Genomic DNA, 10810 nt, shown 5'->3' with positions numbered 1-10810 from the left:
TTAAGAAAATGGACATTTTGGTTTTGAAGCTAGTTGACGCACAGAAAAACCTTCATCTCATAAAGTTGCAACTGCAGCTGCAACTGACTTGTACATTTGACTGACCAGCACTGAAGCATTTTAACCCCCTTTGAGTCCTGCTGGTCATTATAAAGCTTTTCCTTTAATTGTTTGCTGTGTTATTCATATTTAAAGATATCCTCCAGACAGGCATCAAGACATATAAAAATACTCTGGTTGGAACAATAATGTTTGTCTAATATGTTTTTCCACAAGAAAGTATTATTACGACTTTTAAATCCTTAAAATGGCATCTACACCTTCTCCCTCCCCTCAAAGATCAGATTTTTAATGAGCACAGAGAAACGTTCCACTTTCAGCAGAAAAATGTGAAAACAGCCTTCTAGTGTAAAAATCTGCACATACATCATTCTGCACAATGACGCTCCAACATCCAACTGTTAAAACAAGAAGAAAAACAAATTTTTGAGGGAAATACTGTGAAGTTAACAGAAAATCAGTGACTTTGTCCTTGAAGGGTAAAGTTGAGTTTGATGTCAGTTTTTTAGAGTCGAAAACTTCTTTCTAGACTCTGTTGCTGTGTCAGTTAGCATCTGCATAGCTGTGGTTTAGTGCAGGTTCAGCTAAACTAGAATTTTCAGGGGATTAAAATACAGCTCTGTGTTCAGTTGAACCTGCAAAGGTTCTGATGAACTGCAGCTAAATTACAAATTGATAAGAATTGTGATTAAGTGACCTTATAAAGTTGCACAGCAGTGACTCAGAAGATGGTAATACATAAAATTGGTCTCAGATTTCTGATTGTACAGTTCAGTCAACCATTTTACTAACTGCTGAGAAAGAAAGAATTAAGAAATAACATTATAGGACTATAAATTGTGTGTTTTGTCAGTTTTGTGCGATGTTCCTCATTAGTGTTCCTGTGTCTCCTGTGTTCTTGCTTATAAGCGTTCTGAGGGCTGCTGCTGCTCTCAGCCTGAACAGAGCTTTTTCTTCTATCCGGGCTGACAGCCTTCTCACCTCCTTCTGCCTGATAAGAAACTAATGACGGTATATTTCCCATACCAAAGAATCTATACTAATTGAATTTTGAGACAGATTGTATATAAATATTACAACAAAACTTTAAGTCCTTAAAGGGATTTACTGATCTCATAGATAAAAGAAAGGAACAAAAGATATACAAAAGCCATATTTTGTCCAGGTCTCCAAAAACTCCTGGAAATCGATTCTTAAAATCAGAGTTAGAATCGATTGTATCCACATTCTCCCACATGCTCCATAAAGGTGAATTTACACTTTTAACATCTATACAATTGCACTTTTTTAAGTGGCATAGTTAAAGTTAATTTTTAAAAACATGAATGTATTACAACCTGAAAATAAGATGAGCAGCATAACATATGAAATGTGGATTAAATATGTACTTGACACATTGAAACAAATGTAATCTACTTCCTTCGGCACACCTTTTCAAGTCCTGATGTAGAACTATTAAAGGAATAGTTTAGCATTTTGGGAAATATGCTTATTTGCTATCTCTCCGAGTATGAGATAAGAAGATAAACATGTCTGTGCACTATGTATGGAGAGATGGGTTGTGATTAGCCTAGCTTAGCATAAAGACTGGAGGCAGATGGAAACAGCCAGCCTGGCTCTGTCCATGTTTTTAAAAATCTGACTAATAACTAATAACACAAAGAGATGTAAAAAATACTATATATGGTTGTGTTGCAGACTATTGATGTTTTATTGTGCTATTTATTAAATTATATTAATATGGCTACACAGTGTCCTGATTTCTCTTCTGTGTTGTCATTGATCCCCCTGAAACAAGTGAAAGTCTGTGACAGTAAAAAACATTTAGATTCATTTCACTAGTTGCACTGCTAACATCTTCATGTGTTTAGTCATGTCAAGACCCTGTATTTGTGCTGAGTGCTAAGCTACATCCTAACTTGGACACGTCTGTCATGACCTGCAAAAGTTTAACAACAAACAGTTGCAATTATCTACTGAGAGAGGCGCCCTTGAGTCAAAACTACGAGTCCCTATGGCATGTGGAAGCACATACTGTACAAATCCTGTTACACATAAATATCCACAATACAAATCAACAGAGCCCACAAATGTTAGTTATTACCACCTTGGCACAAGACGCATTTTCAAATCCATTTTTCTCTGTATAAATGAAAACACAAGGAGGTCAGAGACTGGATTACTAAGAGATGATGCATTACACAATCTGAATCATCACAGATAAATAGTGCAGATGGAAAATAAACCTGTTTATATCTGAGAGGTGTTCTCTATCAAATGCCCCCCTCATTTCGAATGGGAATGATGCTGCCTCATATTCTCTTCCGCAGCGTGATGTGATTTGATTCCACCTGGCAAGCAAGGACGCAAACAATATCAGAAGAAAACAATTTGGTGCAATTTGGCGTCGAGCCGGCCAGCCAGCTGCTTGTTAGGGTTCACATGTGAGATGTATGGGTAATGGAGAGAGTTGGAAGCCTGCAGGAGGCCGAGCTCAGTGAATTCAGCCCAACATTGCAGTGAAAGTGCAGCCAGAGGCCCCATTTCTCAACACATTTACTCAACAGGGTCTCATACCGAATCCCAAATACCTTATATTTGCTGCATGTAGCCTGGCCTTGCTTTGGTGGTTTTATATTGTATATGTTTTCTGTCAATCTATGTTTCTGAAGTACTAGAGTGAAAGTACATCTTGGACTGTCAAAATGTCTTCTTGACAAGATCTTGTGCCCAAAACCATTGTCTGTGATGACTGTGTACACTTGCAAACTGAAAAAAAATCACTACATGTGGTAGAGATTTCAACACCTAATCTGGCCGACCAGTGGTAGGCACAACAGCAGTTGCATTAAGCCATATGAAGATCATGAATGTATTAAAAGAAGTGGATATTGTGCTTCAAGATGGCATCCCACTTGTTTTAATGAAAGTTGCTCACAGGGTGCATACATTGAAAAAGTTCCTCAGGCTTCTGTGTTTTGGGGCACATAGAACATGAACATTAGAGCTTATGTAATGTGCTGACAATTTTACTTTCACTGACTCTCTGCATGGCAGTTCCCCACCAGAGAGATTCTCTGTCCCAGCGTGCACCGCGCAGGCTGACTGCAGTGGTGACACTTTTTTTCATGTCTGTGACATATTCTACAAATATAGACACTGAAACTGTAGACATTGAAACTATAGTGAAATGTCAATATGACTATCAACAGATCATTTTCACTGTCTATTTTTGCTGAGAACCACACACGTCACACAGAAAAAATAGGCAAGACACAGAATCTCTAGATGTCGTGCAGCTGTGTGGCTGCTCTAACCTGTTAACATGGCACAGAAATGAAAAGCAAGAGGTTTCGCGATGCACACGCGCTGCTCTCGCAGGCAGTGTGTCCAAGGTGCAAATTTACTGCAGTACAACACAATAGACAGAGAACATTAGTGTTGTTATGTGTGGTTCATGCACTGAATGGGTGGTCATGATGTGCAAGTTGGTTCATCGTGTTAAAACACTTTGACAATCTGCTTTGTTGGACAGACCAACATCATTTTAGCCAGTCACATTCTAGCTTTGACCTATCATCTGGTACAGTATGTAGAAAGGTCCAGTGTGTAGAATTTAGTGGCATCTAGAGGAACAAGCTTGCCAAAAATAGAATATAATATTCAGTATATTTTACTTAGTGTATAATCCCATGAAAATAAGAACTGTTGTGCTTTTGTTACCTTAGAATGAGCCTTTTATATCTTCATAAGGAGCAGGTCCCCTTCCACAGAGCCTTCTATGTTGCACCACCATGTTTCTATAGTAGCCCAGAATGGGCAAACCAAACACTGGCTCTAGAGAGGCACTTTTGCATTTTTCAGAGTTTCGTGGCCACCGTAGGTTCTCTTACACGCTTGGAGGGGCAGGGTCTGGCAGCCAATTACAATAGGGTTGCCATGATGCAGGGTAAGTGGGGTCGCTGCATGATCTGTTCGGGCTTGTTCACCTTTTTTTTAACAGCTCTAAAGTGTTACTTATTGATGGATTCATACACAAAAATCCCCAAAAAAGTGCTGGATAACATCAACAGTGCAGGAACTTCAGATAATATCGGAGGCAGTGCAGCAAGCAGCGCAACAGGTGCTGTGATTGAGGTGGATGGGGTTGCTATAAGCTTCTTATGCTACCTGCAAACTTTGGCTGAAGGATTCTAGTCAAGTCAATTTTATTTATATAGCCCAATATCACATCGCCTCAAGGGGCAAAACAGACTTGCTAATGCTGTCTGTAAAATAAGGCTAAAGGATGCTAACATTACCCGTCAACTGAGGCTGAAGGATGCTAATGTTATCTGTAAACTGAGGCTAAAGGCTAAATTTAGTCCCACAACTTAATGGACTAGCACGCTTAAAAATAACGCACTGATAACAGCTTGAAAGCTGAGCATTTTTAAACTATTATTAAGGGCAAAGCTGATGACATATGAGACCACGTTAAGGAAAACTAAAACCACTGATGAGCGTGTACAAGGAGCTCCCTGATGTTTTACACTTTTAAATGTGTGTTTACATTATATTATAGTAAAATATAATGAGGTATGAAACAGATTAGGAGAAGTGCAAAGAACTGCAAGAGTAGACCATATAAAATGTTGTATGTAAAGTTGAAATTGAACAGTAAACTGTGTTTCTCAACTTGCAGCATGTGAACAAAGTGACACAGTGGTCACATTTTTGTCCTGCCATCTTATTATGCAGTGCCCCCTCTGGCATTGTTGGTTATACTACCACAAAAGCAATTACGCTCAGGGCATCCAAATGGCCAACAGCAGCCCTGATCTAAGTTGCCAAAATGTTAATATTAAATGTAGGCTTTAACTTTTCCTACAGCCTCTGGTAAAACTGAATTGAGGTTGATTTGATACTAAACAGGTGAGTGTCTGTGCAGGAAAACACTCACTGCTCACACTCAACTGTGGTGCACATAAAATATCTTTTATGTGCACCACAGAGAAAAAATTCATCCAGAATCCTTTACCTCTGGCAAAAATGGTAATACTTTCATCTCATGTTATTGCCAGAGGTGTGTGTGTGTGTGTGTGTGTGTGTGTGTGTGTGTGTGTGTGTGTGTGCATGTATGTACATGAACACTGCAGCCATAATATGAAGTGCTCTGCAGAGGTTAATTGGAAAATGCGGACTTGACTTTTAATGTGCAGAAAATTGAAAATGGGTGCTAATAACTAGTGAAGTCTCTCTTTCATGTTGGCATGGCTCTACATGTAACAGTCACCAGGGTGCATGACTCTACATTGGTTTTGCAGGCATCATACATAAGATCTGACGCAGACTTCATTAAACATGGCTGAACTTTAATCCTAGCTCAGTGATATTGATGTACATTGAAGTGGAGAAACTCACAAGTCATCAAAAGTCTCTGAGGTTAATTTAAAGCGATTAAAAGTTACTCCTGTAGTATTTGATTTCAGTGAAGTGCACTACAAATAAAACTTTTAATATTTATTGGAGGTTTAATCAGATGATCGTTTCTGTTCAGCGGCAGCAACAACGGGAACACAAATTGCTTCACAAATGTGCACAGCACAAATCAACAGTAAGCTGGATTAAATGAGTTAATTATAAAACCATCTCTCTGATAGAGCTAAATCAGTAATGGAGTTTATTGGGGTTAACTGATGTCAGATCAATAACTAGACCATATTACAACGATATTGGGTATCTGGGAATTTAAAGGGGTACTTCACCGATTTAGGATTGCACTTCCATAAAGTTGGGGGACTTGCAAGAGACAGATTTTTTAAATTAATGGTAAAAATTGAAGCAGCAGAAGCTGAGATACCCTGATTTTCAGTCCCTAATATAGGTCACACTCCAGAAACACTAGATCCTACATTTCCCATAATGCTTTTCTGTCTTATGTGGTAATGAACTGAGTATCTTGGTCTCTGGTGTATCGGTTGGACTGAACAAATTATTGAATGGTGTGACGGCCCTCTGGCTTGCCATGGCCCTTAGGTTTGTGTCTTGCCTTGGGCTGCTGTGTTTGTTTCTCCCTTTAGGTGCAGGTAGGCGGAGATTCAATTAATGCAACTGGATGCACCTGGCCAGTCCATCCAGAAGGCATTTAGGATCAGCCATTCCATTCCTTGCTCTCTGACTTCATTGCTGGCTCTCCCCCTGGCACCACATGTTTCTTTTGTTTGTTTTTTGTTGCATTTCTCTTTGGTTTACACCCTACACGTCCACACATCAACGCTACTGATCTACTGATTGACCACTTTAATTGATTGATTTTTTCATACAACCGTTTGTATTCTCCTGTTTTTGTCATGGCCTCAGAGCCGGGTCGTAACAACGGTTTTAGGAAATTGTGATGGGTGTTTTCAATATTTTCATTTTATAGATGTAACAATTAGTCAGTTAATCTGCTTAATCTTAATCCTATACTTTTTTATCCCGAGAGCTCAGGTACATTTTTTGTTGGTTTCAACATAAAAGTGACAGCTCTGAAATGTTTTGGTTAGACAAAGAATGTTTTTATTTTTCATCTTCTTCTCTAGACAGTCTAGCTAGTAGCATTGATTAGTTTTTGTTTTCCAATTTTGTTTGCAATGTACATTGATTTGGTACATTTGTGTCAAGTGGAAACAGATTTTCTTAAAAGGCCCTGCAGACAGGTTTTTTCTATTTTGAGTAATTAGACCCCTGCTCAGCATGAAGCTGGGCTTCATCCTGCAAACATTCACAGGTCAGAGTTCACCTTTGTTCACCTTTGACCAGGAAGATGTGTTCAGATGGCCAAGAGAACACCACTACAAAACTGTAGTGTCACTCTGATCAATATTTGTTTGTTACCCGCATCAGAGACCTGATGTCATTTTCTTTTTCGGGTTAGAGTACAGGTAAAGTTTGTTGAATGGAAGTGTAATCCCTCAAGAATGATAAAGGTAGAAGTTGTCCTACCATGATAGGTGCAACTAAACTAACAGGAGAGCGAGGGAAGTTAATCAAGTACAGGCTATGCACAATAATGTGCTGTTTTCTAGATTAAGGAGAGTGTAATATGGTTAAGTGGAAATAGACAAATAAGACGAGAGACTGAATTTAATGTGAAATAGGTCTATTTTATTCTTTTAAAATGAAATATCTCTTCTACTGAGTGTGCATGATTTTTTTCTTCTGCAGTCAGTCTGCTCATCCATGCGTAAGTAAGCTTTTATTTATGTATGTGCATATTTCATTCAGCCATATATTCATTTTCTTAAATGTTGTTCAATAAGACTTAATGGCATAATTTCTCCTACATCAAAGAATATAGAAACAAACCTATATTTGCTCTCAGTTCTCAAGTCTTGAGGCCAGTTAAATTCTTCTAAAGGCTACCAGAACAATATACAGTAAACTGTCTTTCTTTCACTACCCTGGCCCCTGCCTACTGGCTTAACATGCAGTCATTAAGGTGCAAATACAGTATTGACAAGCTGCAATTATGAGACATGCATGTCTCAGGATGGTGGATGCATACATTTACAGTATATCTGCTGTTGTACCTGATTACATTGTAAGCATATTAGATTAGATATTAGATTTGTCTCAGATTTTGTCTTAAAATTGAACAGTTCCACTTATTATTTACTCTGGTCGATGTACATCTTCATAATATACTTAAAAATAAAATGTTAAAAAGAAGTCTATTACAGACAGACAGTTCTGTCCTGGATTTCAGACCCTGCCCTTCTCTCTCTATCCAGCAGTGTATTTTTCAGCTTTTCCTGCCATTCCTCACCTGATCATCACCTGCCAGCTAACTTGTCCCTCGTTCCCCTCAATCATCTACCTGCAGGTATATGTGTAGTACCTGCCAAATATTTCTAGTCATCTGACAGTTAGTCCATTGTAACACTTCAACTGTAGTGGTCCAGTCTTTATTCTTTATTGCCTGCATGTCAGTATATGACCTCCGCCTGTTCTTTTTTTCCTGCTCTATCCTCTCCCTTTTTGGACTTGTTTGCCTTACCTGATGCAGACCTTGTTTCTGAAAATCTCCGTTTGACCTTATCTGCACACAATATAAAGACATTGGTTGGTCTGAAAATGGACATCATTACTCATTCAGTTATTTATTTATTGGATGTAGAACATGAGGGACTGTGGACCAAAATTTAATATATTTCTGCACCTTAGCAGAATTGGGAATATCCTGCTTTTTAAACTTTAATTCTTGATCATACATTATAGAAAATAATACAAATATTTTGTGTCTTTCATAATTATAAAATTTCTTTTGTTCACATGAAAACTTCAAATTGCTGACCTCAAACTATAAATTGGCCACACTGACCCAAAAAGGCCTTCTTCACAGCAGACATTTTGACATGTCTTTGCAGGAAAAGTACAAGTTAACAACTGCATATACATCTTAAGGTGTGCACATCCTAGAATCCTGGGCTATGTCTGGCATCACTTCCTGTTTACTATATAGTGTACTATATTTACATTTAAGTAAAATTCATGCACTATAGTCATGTATCAACAATTCCTGGAACAAAAAATGTCCATGGCATATACTCTACTTTCTTCTCACAGTTCCACAATGCCATGTCCATCCATCCATCAATCCATGCATTCATTTTCCGCCGCTTATCTGGGATCGGGTCGCAGTGGCATCAGACTGAGTAAGGAAATCCAGACATCCTTCTCCCCTGCAATGCCCTCCAGCTCCTCCTGGAGGATCCCAAGTCATTCCCAGACCAGTAGAGATATGTAATCCCTCCAGCATGTTCTGGGTCTGTCCCAGGGTCTCCTAGCAGTTGGACATGCCTGGAACAACTCCAGAGGGAGGCATCCAGGAGGCATCGTAACCAGGTTCCAAAACCACCTCAGCTGGTTCCTTTCGATGCGAAGGAGCAGCAGCTCTACTCTGAGCTCCCCCCGGATGTCTGAGCTCCTCACCTTATCTTCAAGGCTGAGCCCAGACACTCTCCAGAGGAACCTTATTTCGGCTGCTTGTAAGCGCGATCTCATTCTTTCAGTCACTACCCAAAGCTCATGACCATAGGGGAGGGTTGGAATGCAGACTGACTGGTAAATTGAGAGCTTTGCCCTCTGGTCCAGGTCTTTCTTCACCATAATGGTCTGGTACAACACCTGCATTACTGCTGATGCTGCACCAATCCGCCTGTCAATCTCATGCTCCATTTTACCCTCACTCATGAATAAGACCCCGAGATAGGGGCAGCAACTCACTACCAACCCAGAGTGAGCAGTTGACCTGCAGGGATAGAGAGACCTGGACGTGCTGATCCCAGGCATCATAAACTAGTTCTAGGGATGTGGAACATCATCTCCCTGGTGGGGAAGGAGCCAGAGGTAGTGCGGGAGGTGGAGCGGTACCAACTAGATATAGTTGGGCTGACCTCTACACACAGCACCAACTCTGGAACCAAACTCCTAGAGAGGAGATGGACAATGCAATGTGTTGCATTTTATAGATGAGGACATTTTGTGGACTTTGAAGTATGATTGGCAGTGGCATTTCAAAGTCACAGTTTGATTGATGTCCAATGACACACATTGTATCTACCTATCGCTTGCTGAGACACTTTATGGAACAGACCCATCATCGATCTCATTAATTACACCTTTGCTATCGTTTGGAGTATTGGTAGTGTTTATGGATGCCACGTGAAGGATTTTTTTTTTTTTTTATAGTATTTTATAATACAATAACAAGCATTAAACAGAACAGCATACAGAACAGAACGTACATCCAACCCACCCAAAGACGCTGCGCAGTAACAAAATGGGGAAGAGAGAAGGAAAAAACAATCATAATGTTTCCCAGATCCAGCTTTTGATTGAAATCATAAGTCAGTTTCTCCAGTGCCATAAAGGAAGCAATCTTTGCCATCCACATTTCAGGAGAGGGGATCTGTGAAGTCAAAAATAGCAATAAAATACATCCATCCCTTATCCACCACCACTTATCTGGGTCCAGGTCACGTAGTAAAATACATGTCTTAGCTAAATCAAAAAGAATGGTTCACAACATAATGAATCTGCATCAAAATATCCTCAGTAGTAAAATGAAAGAAAGTCATTGCAAACTAATAACATGCTAAGTAATAGTGTGCATGTCTCTCCAGTATTTTTGGACATAGTCCGAGGACTAAAACAGATGAATAGGAGAAATACCTCTGTGAGACTTACACATGTAACAAAGATTTTTAATGTAGGTGAAGTAAAACATACAATGAGTAAACAGATTCACATGTAATGTATTCTGGCCAGAGCACAGCGGGCTCTTTGTCTGCATTGAGTAGCTTAAAGAAAATAGATGATCATCAGTCATGATGATATCATAAAGAGACTATTGTTGTGTACTTAGTAGCTTCTGGCAGGTGTCACACATGGCATTCAGTCTCACCCTGAGGGCACAAAAACCAAACTAGAGCAGGGAGGCAGAGAGGTTGTTGTGTGTGTGTGTGTATAGGAGAGGCGAGAAGGAGTCAGGAGAAGTAGTAAAGCTTCTTATCGAAACTCCTCTGGCTGTATTGATCACGGAGACGAGCACTAGCATGAAGACCTCAGGGGAGATGGGAGGTTATGATGAAATGATGCTTCAAATTTCAATGGAGAAGAGCCCGCAGCTGTGGTGTGTGTGTTCATGGGGAGGTGGGGGTGCAGGAAGACGATGAGGAAAAAGAACTTGAATCCAATGTCTCTGAGAGACATTGCTGGGGGGAAA

Source organism: Thunnus albacares, chromosome 23, assembly GCF_914725855.1.
Source record: "Thunnus albacares chromosome 23, fThuAlb1.1, whole genome shotgun sequence".
In the NCBI taxonomy this organism is placed as follows: domain Eukaryota; kingdom Metazoa; phylum Chordata; class Actinopteri; order Scombriformes; family Scombridae; genus Thunnus; species Thunnus albacares.
The sequence above is the reverse complement of the archived record's forward strand: the minus strand, read 5'-3'. Positions refer to the sequence as shown.